A 10,687-nucleotide genomic window follows, 5' to 3' on the forward strand; every position below is an offset into this window, starting at 1 on the left:
TTCCAGAAGAGTATATCTTGTGTAGCTGAGGGCCTGTCAGAAAGAATAATCTGAAGGTTTTACGAATCTTACAGCTCTTTTTGGGCTATCTCAAGGCTGTTGCTGTGCAGGGAGGAAAACTGGGAGCAGGGAGGGGTAGAGAGCAAGGAGATGTCTTGGTCAGTGATATGGCCTTTTTGCCTCAGACTGCAGTCCTTTTGAGTCAAGTGGAAATGGCTTTCATTGCTCCCCAATATTTGTTATCACTGAGGAGGGCATCCACTCCTGGGGCATGAGGAGAGATGGTGGAGTGGATATTGGAGGATTTTACAAAATAGTAGGAAGTCCAGATTTTTATTTCAAACCATGTTTCTAAAGCTTTGATAAGGTGTAGATGGCATGCAGTAAACCGTACAACTAAATAACCCAGGAAACCCCTCACAGTCATGATAATGGACCTGCCCATCACGCCCATATCTATAATGATGCCTTTCTCTCTCTCTCCCCACCTCTCCCTCTCTTTCTCTCTCTCTCCCTCTCTTTCTCTCTCTCTCCCTCTCTTTCTCTCTCTCTCCCTCTCCCTCTCTTTATCTCTCTCTCTCCCTCTCCCTCTCTTTATCTCTCTCTCTCCCTCTCCCTCTCTTTATCTCTCTCTCTCCCTCTCTTTATCTCTCTCTCTCTCGCCTGCCTGCCTGTCAGGCAACCATTGGTTTACTTTCCTTTATAACAGATTAATTTGCATTGTCTGGAATTCTACATGATTGAAGTAATACATTGTTTACCCTTTTTCTTTTACTGCCATGGATGCCCTCTGCAGAATGTTTATTTTCAGATTCAGCAATGATACTTACATGATAGTTCATTATTTTTATATTACTGAGAGTATGATGTTCTATGAACTACCACTATTTGTATTTTCATTCATCTCTTTATGGATATTGACTTCTTTCCAGTTTGGGTGGTTACAAATAAAATTGCTAGACATTTTAATACAATTCTTTATGTGGCTGTGTTTCATTTCTCTTGTGTTAGTACTTCAGAGTGCAGTGCTGGAGTCACAGGCTAGGTGAATGTCTTAGCTTTTTAAGAAATGTCAGAACTGGTCTAAAATGGTTCTCTCGGGGTGCCTGGGTGGCTCAGTTGGTTGAGCATTGGTCATGATCTTGCGGTTCATGGGACTGCGTCGGACTCTGTGCTGACAGTTCAGAGCCTGGAGCCTTGCTTCCGATTCTGTGTCTCCCTCTCTCTCTCTGCCCTTCCCCTGCTTGTGCTCTGTCTCTGTCTCTCTCTCAAACAATAACCATTAAAAAAATGGTTCTCTCTACTAGCGGTGTATGAGAGTTCTGGTTCCTCTATATCCTTGCCAGTAGTAGATACAGTTTTTAAAAATTTTGACCCCTTTAATGAATATTTAGCAGTATTTCACTGTGGTTTTAGGTGAATTTCCCTGATGTTTCATGATGTTGAACATTTTTTCATTTGTATATTTGCCAGATACATGTCGTCTTTGGTATAATGTTGGTTCATATCTTTTACCTGCTTTTTTTAAAAAAAGGTTAGAGGTACCTGGGTGGCTCAGTCAGTTGAGTGTCCCACTTCAGCTTAGGACATGATCTCATGGTTTGTGGGTTCGAGCCCCATGTCCAGGTCTGTGCTGACAGCTCGGAGCATGAAGGCTGCTTCGGATTCTGTGTCTTCCTCTCTTTCTGCCCCTCTCCTGCTCATGCTCTGTCTCTCTCTCTCTCTTGAAACAAATGAAAACATAACATACTAAAACATATTGGATGCAGGGAAAGCAGTTACACAGAAAGATTATAGATCTAAATGCCTACATTAAGATAAAAGATGGATCTCAAATAAACAGCCTTACTTTACACTGCCAGGAATTAGAAGAATAAGCCCCAAATTAGCTGAAGAAATAAATGGTAAAGATTAGAGCAGAAATAAATGAAATAGAGACTAGAAAAACAACAGAAATGATCAATGAAACGAATAATTTTTTTAAATATTTATTTATTTTGAGAGAGAGGGAGCAGGGGAGGGGCAGAGAGAGTGGGAGAGAGAGAATCCCGAGCAGGCTCTGTGCTGTCAGTGCAAATCCCATTGTGGGGCTCAATCTCACCATGGGATCACGACCTGAGGCGAATCAAGAGCTGAACACTTAACCGACTTAGCCACCCAGGTGCCCCTCCTTTTTTTTTTTAATGTTTATTTATTTATTTTGAGAGAGAGGAATTGTTTTAAGAAAAGCAAAATTGACAAAACTAGCTAGATTAGCGGAGATAAAAAACAGGATCGAATTAAAATTATATAAAAAGTGGAGGCTTTGCAGCTAATACCACAGAAATAAAAGGATCACAAGACTACTGTGAGCAAGTATAGAGCACTGAGTAAGAAGATGAAAGCAGTGGGGCACCTGGGTGGCTCAGTCGGTTAAGCGTCCGACTTCGGCTCAGGTCACGATCTCACGGTCCGTGGGTTCGAGCCCCGCGTCGGGCTCTGTGCTGACAGCTCAGAGCCTGGAGCCTGTTTCAGATTCTGTGTCTCCCTCTCTCTCTGCCCCTCCCCTGTTCATGCTCTGTCTCTCTCTGTCTCAAAAATAAATAAACGTTAAAAAGAAAATTAAAAAAAAAAAAAAAAGACGAAAGCAGTAAGGTTTGGGGTTTTGAGCTCCATTTGGTGACAGCAATGACTGAAAAACTGCCCTTGTGCCCTAGATGAGAGCTGTTGAAATTCTAGTTACAGGGAGAAAACCAAACATTCACATATTTTTCGGAATCTGGGAAGAGAGCTCTCCACGTCACAAATGACGTGTGTGTTCTTGTACATTCTGTCAAGACAGTTCCACAGTCCCTTTGGTGTTAGGTTTTGTTTCATTTGAAACAGTATTTCTTCTCTCAAACACGGAAGTCCTACAAGATTTTTAATTCATAATTCATGACCACTTACCCATTTGTAACACAAATGAACTCATAGCAAACCATTTGCCTCATCCCTGGAATCCAGTCACTCAGACCACAAATAGGATTTAAAAGGTTTCCCTAAAGGACAGACGTTTGTGAGTAGGAGGAATGCAAAGAACAAAGGGGTTGAGAGACAGGATGAGCTTAGATGAAAGCTGCTTACGTAAGGAAAAACATCTTAGGGAAACATTTGAATTTTGAAACTCATAAAATCACTTAAAACCTTTGCTCTCTGAAGTAACTCAGTCTTTTCCTGAAATTCATGTTTTCTCCCTTTAAGGGGGGAGGGAAGATTTTTCTCTTTTGCAGGTCACAGGGTTTTTTCCTATGGAAGCACAATCCTGATTTCTTCAGCGTGTTCTCAGCCAGCTACAGAAGCATTCATCATAATCCAGGTGGTGTCATGAGATGTGGAGCCTCTGCCTGGACTGGGAGCTTCCCACGCACTGTGCATCTTCCCTTCGTCTGTGAGAGTACGTGACAGACACGGCCGCGGCACTGCAGCGGGAACAGGCAACGTGAAGTTTCCAAAAGGCAGACGGAACAGCAGACGGAAGACAGATGCGATCTGATTGCACTGTAAAGATGAGGTTTCATAACTACATCAAAACTACACTCCATTCTTGAGGATTCTACCAAATCATATGAAAAACAAAAGATGTCCGACATCTAGGAGCGGTCCTAAATTCAACTCCATAACATTTCGTCTTCATTTGTCAGGAATAAAGCCATATGAAGAATATTCCAAGTCTGAGGAGCCTTTCCAGATGGCTCATCGTTCTCCTGTGTCCCGGTTTCTGGAAGTTTAGTACACTTTTACAAGTGGATACATTTAGTAAGTTACGCGTGGCCAGGTGTGATCTTGGATCAGAGAGCTAGAGAACAGACACATAGGGTAAAGCAAGAGAGAGTGATACAGCAGACAGAGGTGAGAGAAGAGGGAGGGGAAGAGAGAACAAGAGATGAATCATGTTAGAAGCCAAAGATTAAAAAAACATCAGAAAGTGGCACAGTTCTAGGAAAATGGGACAGGTGGGACAGTATAAGTCTTCAGTAGTGACGAAAAGGACTGTGTGTCAGGAACTGAATGAAAGTACATTTTCTAACAATTGAAATGGACTTAAAAGGAGACAAATCAATACAGAATTCTGATAAAGATTTATTTTGCTGAGCCAGCAAAGTGTCTCCTTGCCCCTATGTAAAAAGAATTGGTAGGAACAGTTTTCGGAAGCACAGTGGATTCGCAAAGGAAAGCATGCATTCAGACAGCAGTTATAGGAGTGCCCTGGGATGCTGTGCTGCTTGTTGGGGTATTCCTTTCTGAGTCCTAGTCTCTGTTGGGTTCTGAGCCTGGCACTCCCCCTCTCATCAGGATAACGTCCAAGCTTCTGTTGTTAGAGAACAGATGGTACAGCTGTGCATTAAAGGTCTGTATGTATGTGACTAGGACCCTTTCCCATCTTCTAGAATCATGTGCTAATGTCCTGAAACTCAGATTCATAATACAGTTGGATGATAATTCATCATCGATCAGTTTCTAGAATCTAGAATTACTTTCAAGGTTCTGAATAACTGTCAGGAGCTAAGAATAAGCAGTGAAGACTTTTGCCCTCACAGCCTACAATCTAACGTATGTAGAGAGTGCCTAAAATTTTTTTCTCAAGTAACTAGCTGCAGGACATTTTTATTATAAACCTATTTTTCATATCGACTTTCACCTAGAGATCAAAGGGGAAAGAAGAGCTACTGACACTCATGTATTCCATGCCCCTAAATGTGTACGTTTCCCCATTTAAATGTGTAAAAGCTTTTATTTTTTTATTTTTTATTTTTTTTTTTTTTCAACGTTTTTTATTTATTTTTGGACAGAGAGAGACAGAGCATGAACGGGGGAGGGGCAGAGAGAGAGGGAGACACAGAATTGGAAACAGGCTCCAGGCTCCGAGCCATCAGCCCAGAGCCTGACGCGGGGCTCGAACTCACGGACCGCGAGATCGTGACCTGGCTGAAGTCGGACGCTTAACCGACTGCGCCACCCAGGCGCCCCTAAATGTGTAAAAGCTTTTAATTAAAACTGTGATGATCTCTTTAATTTTTAAATAAACTTATTTTTTACAGTTTATTTATTTATTTTGAGAGAGAGGGAGAGAGAATCCCAAGCAAGCTCCACACTGTCAGCATGAAGCCCGATCTCACAAACTGTGAGATAATGACCTGAGCCAAAATCAAAAGTCATTCGTCCAACCGACTGAGCCACCCAGGCATCCCATCAAAATAAACTTACCTGGTTTTTTTTTTTTTAATTTTTAATGTTTGCTTTTGAGAGAGAGACAGTGTAAACATGAGAGGGGCAGAGAGAGAGACAGACAGAATCTGAAGCCAGCCTCCTGGATCTGAGCTGTTAGCACAGAGCCCAATGCGAAGCTAGAACCCACAAACTGCCAGATCGTGACCTGAGCCAAAGTTGGACACTTAACCAACTGAATCACCCAGGCACCCCTAAAATAAATTTATTTTAGAGCAGTTTTAGGTTCAAGACAAAATAGAGCAGAAAGTTCAAGGAGTTCCTGTATACTGCCTGCCTGTCCCCAGATGCACAGCCTCCTGACTATGAACATTCAATATTAGCGATGTCCATTTGTTACAATCAATGAACCTAAACTGACACATCATTATTACCCGAAGTTCATAGTTCATTTTTTTTTTCATAGTTTAAGTTAGAGTTTGCTTTTGGTGGTGTACATTGTATGGATTTGGTGCATGTGTAATGATACGTATCCATCATCATAATATATGGAATAATTTTACTGCCCTGACAGTCCTTCATGCTCTGCATATTCATCCACCCCGTGCCTTAACCCCTGAAAACCACTGATCTTTTTACTGTCTCCAAAGTTTTGCCTTTTCCTAAATGCTATATAATTGGAATCACACAGTATGTAGCCTTTTCAGATTATTTTCTTTCACTTAGTAATGTATTTTTTTGGTTCCTGTGTGTCTTTTTCATGGCTTGAAAGTTCATTTCTTTCTAATGCTGAATAATATTCCATTGTATGAATGTACTAGGGTTTATGTATCCATTCATCTATTAAAGCAAATCCTGGTTGCCTCTCATTTTGGCAACTATGAATAAAGCTACTATGAACATCTGTGTGCAGGTTTTTGTGTGCATGTGTTTTCAACCCATATGAGTAAATACGAAGGAGTGTGATTACTGGATTGTGTGGTAAGAGTATGTTTGGTTTTATTAGATACTGTCAGACTGTATCCCAAAGTGTCTTATGCAACTGTTCACTCCTACCAGAAGTGAATGAGAGTTCCTGCTGCTCCACATTCTCACCAGCATTTGATGTTGTCAGGGTTTGGGATATTGGCAATTGTGTTACGTGTGTAGTAGTATCTCACTCTTAATTTGCTATTTCTTAATGACGTGATGTTGAACATCATTTCATATGCTCGGTAGTGATATATGTATCTTCTTTGGTGAGCTGTCTGTTAAGGTCTTTTGCCCATTTTTTAAATGGTATTTTTTGCCCATTTTTAAATCAAGTGTTTTACTGTAGGGTTTTAAGAGTTCTTTGTATATATTTGATAACAGTCTTTGATTAGATGTGTCCTTTGCAGATTTTTTTTCTGGTCTGTGGCTTGTCTTCTATTCTCTTGACATTGTCTTTTGCTGAGCAGAAGTTTTGAATTTTAATGGAGCCCAGCTTATCAATTATTTCTATAATGTATTGTGCCTTTAGTTTTGTATTGAAAAAGTTATCACTATCCCCAAGGTTATCTAAGTTTTTTCCTATGTTATCTTCTAGGAATTTTATAGTCGTTGTTGTTGTTATGCATTCAGGTATGTTATCCACTTTGAGTTCATTTTTGTGAAGGGAATAAAGACTATGTTTAGTTTGTTTGTTTGTTTGTTTGTTTTTTTTGCATCTGGATGTTCAGTTGTTCCAGCGTATTTGTTGAAAAGGAAAAGATTATCTGTGTTCCATTGCATTGCATTTGTTACTCTGTCAAAGATCATTTGACCATAGGTCTATTTCTCAGCTCACTATTCTGTTCCATTAATCTTTTTATCGATTCTTTGGCCAGCAACACACTGTCTTGATCACTGTTGCTTTAATTTTTTTTAATGTTTATTTTTGAGAGAGACGGAGGTTGAATGGGGGAGGGGCAGAGAGAGAGGGAGACACAGAGTCTGAAGCTGGCTCCAGGCTCGGAGCTGTCAGCAGAGAGCCCAGTGTGGGGTTCAGACCCATGAACTGTGAGATCATGACCTGAGCTGAAGGAAGTTGGCCATTTAACCGACTGAGCCACCCAGGCGTCCCCTGTCACTGTTGCTGTAGTAATCTTGAAGTTGGGTAGTGTCAGTCTTCGACTTTGTTCTTTTTCTTGAATATTGAATTAATTAGCTACTTTGGTTCATTTGCTTCTCCATACAAACTTTAGAATCAGTTTGTCGATATCCACAAAATAACTTGCTGGGATTTTTACTAAGAGTGTATTGAATATGTAGATAAATTTGAGAAAAACTGACATCTAGACAATATTGAGTCTTCTTGTTCATGAACCTGGTATGTCTCTCCATTTATTTAGTTCTGGATTCTGTATCTGTGTCTTCTCCGCGGAGTCCTACCCAGACAGGCGTGCTCTGAAACCTCAGGCTGGCCGCCCTTAAACCTCAGCCCCAGAGGCTAGCATCAGAGGTCAGGTGCAGGTGGCCGCCACCAGCCGCTGCATCCTGGCTTCCTCCTACAGAGGCAGTGTCCTCGCCTCAGGCTCAGAAGCCGGGGCCTCACTTCCTCCTACTCCAAAAGGTGATGCCCCACCTGTGGCAACCAAGCAGTGCTGTTGCCTCTCTTGCACATGTGTTCATGCAATCTTGGGGACCTGCCCTTGGGTCAGGAGACTCTGCATCAGGAATCTCAGGTGAACCTGAGCCCTGGGACATGGTTGCCAGCCTCTAGGCCTTCATGCCCTCGTTACTTGGTCTGGTTTTTCTTCCCATGGGGAGCTGCAGAGGGGCTTGACCAGCCCTTGGAGGACTCTCCTCACAGAGGAGTTTTCTTTGGCCTTAGAGAAGGGGTCCTGCCGGGACTGGGAGGTGACGGATAGCCACAAGCCCTGCTTCCTCACAGCAGCTGGCCGGGTTTAGTACATGCAGTGCACAAAATGCGTAACAGTCTTTAAAAGAAGGCAGCTTTAGGGGTGCCTGGGGGGGTGGGGCTCAGGCAGTTAGGCGTCCGACTTCAGCTTAGGTCATCATTTCATGGTTCAGGAGTTTGAGACCCGCATCCAGCTCTGTGCTGACAGCTAGGAGCCTGAAGCCTGCTTCGGATTCTGTGTCTCCCTCTCTGCCCCTCCCTTGCTCACACTCTGTCTCTCTAAAAATAAATAAACATTTAAAAAATTTTATGAAAAAATTAAAAGCAGGCAGCTTTCAGTCTACAAGATTTCAAGAGAGGGAATTAATGGGTGTAAAATGAGAAAGTAGCTTTAGGTTGTCCAAGATGTATTAAGTGAGAAAATCAAAACATGGGTCAGTGTACAAAGTCTGACTTAATTTTTCCTGAGAAAAACAGTTGATACAGGCATACATTTGAACACAGACACACACGTGCAGATACAATTCTGAAAAGATAATGCTCTACTGCACGTGTTTTTCTCCAAGAGGGAGAACTGTCATAGACTTTTCACATGCTATTTTATAATTGTATATAATGTTTTGTATTAGGGAAAGTAACCTGTACTGATCTCTTCTTCTCCCCCTCTCCCTCCTCCTTTTCAAAAATCCTGCAGATTTAGAGAGGACTCCAATTACTGTGAGAAACACCATGACCTGAAAATCACAACAGTACAGTGGAATGTTATCAAATGTATCAGAATCACCTGGAAAATTGTTAAACCACAAATTCTAGGTCCTGATCCCCAGAATCTCTATTTCACTAGGTTAGTTTCTGAAATGAGGATGAGCTTTTCTTTCTTTTTTTTTTTTTTTATGTTTATTTATTTATTTTGGGAGAGAGAAAGCAGGGAAAGTACAGGGAGAGGGAGAGAGCGAGAATCCCAAGAAGGCTCTGTGCTGTCAGTGCAGAGCCCAATGTGGGGCTCAAACCCACAAAACATGAGATCATGACCTGAGCTGAAACCAAGAGTCGGACGCTTAACCGACTGAGACCCCCAGGAGCCCTGAGAATGAGCATTTATTTTTTTTTTTTTTAATTTTTTTTTTTTTCAACGTTTATTTATTTTTGGGACAGAGAGAGACAGAGCATGAATGGGGGAGGGGCAGAGAGAGAGGGAGACACAGAATCGGAAACAGGCTCCAGGCTCTGGGCCATCAGCCCAGAGCCCGACGCGGGGCTCGAACTCACGGACCGCGAGATCGTGACCTGGCTGAAGTCGGACGCCCAACCGACTGCACCACCCAGGCGCCCCGAGAATGAGCATTTCTTTTTTTTTTTTTTTTTTTTTTTTTATTTTATTTTATTTTTGGGACAGAGAGAGACAGAGCATGAACGGGGGAGGGGCAGAGAGAGAGGGAGACACAGAATCGGAAACAGGCTCCAGGCTCCGAGCCATCAGCCCAGAGCCTGACGCGGGGCTCGAACTCACGGACCGCGAGATCGTGACCTGGCTGAAGTCGGACGCTTAACCGACTGCGCCACCCAGGCGCCCCGAGAATGAGCATTTCTAACAAGTCACCAGGTGACACTGATGGTGAAGGTCTAGGAATCAAACTTGAAAAACAGGGTTCTGTGAAAAATGAGGCTGCCTAGTTCCAGGCCTTCGAGTCCACCACCATGAAGAAATGCAGGCTCCCAGAAGCAGAGCCAAGGTTTCTCACATACATCCCCTGAGCATCTGTGCATGAGCAAGTCAGGCTAATGGCCTACTTGGCTAGAGTCCTTCACTGTGGAGCCCTCTGAGTGCTTTATCCACCAAAGCTATCTAACCACCTGTGTATTTTGCCTAGAGCTTATTCCAAAAATGCCCACCCAGTTATCCCTCATATATTATCCTTCAAGTTTTTGCTCAATGACCCTCCAGAGAGGCCCGCCTTACTGCTCTATGTAATACACATACCATACTTCTAAGCACATTCACCTTATGTTCTTCTTGTACCTACCACATTCTAACATGCCGTATGATTTAGTATTTCTTCTTTCATGATTTCTGTGACCTCCTTGTATATAATATAGCCCGCAGGAGGACAGAAATCTTTTGTCCCTTTTGTATCCTAATGTCTCCTATGCGTGTACAATAAGTTCTTGAAGCCAAATACTCATTGATCATTTGTTAGAACAGAGAAAAAACAAGACACTTTAGCTTCCCTTTATAGTTTTACAGTTCTGCCTATTCCTCATGTGCCTGTTAGCTTTCCCTGAATGCCAATATCGCTTCATTTCAAGAATGAGTAAGAATCAAATTTTGGAGACAAAGTCTTCAGAATGATTGTTACAGTCACATGCTCAGCTTAATTGTATTTCTTCTCAGACAACACTGATATAATTTCTCTGAGATCTTTTTACCATCCGCTGATATTTCCATTAATATCACAGTTCTCACACAAATTCTGAATCATTACATAGCCACTATTAATAGCTTTCTGTAATTTGCATTTTACAACTGTTTTTCTCAGATAATGTCAATTCCTCATGCAGAATATTCCCTGTAATCATAGGGGAAATGATAACCACTTTCCAGTAGTGAGATGAAATCATGGATTTAAGTTGCTCCCTACA

The sequence above is a fragment of the Panthera onca genome, chromosome E2 (assembly GCF_046562875.1).
Source record: "Panthera onca isolate mPanOnc1 chromosome E2, mPanOnc1 haplotype 2, whole genome shotgun sequence".
NCBI classification, from domain to species: domain Eukaryota; kingdom Metazoa; phylum Chordata; class Mammalia; order Carnivora; family Felidae; genus Panthera; species Panthera onca.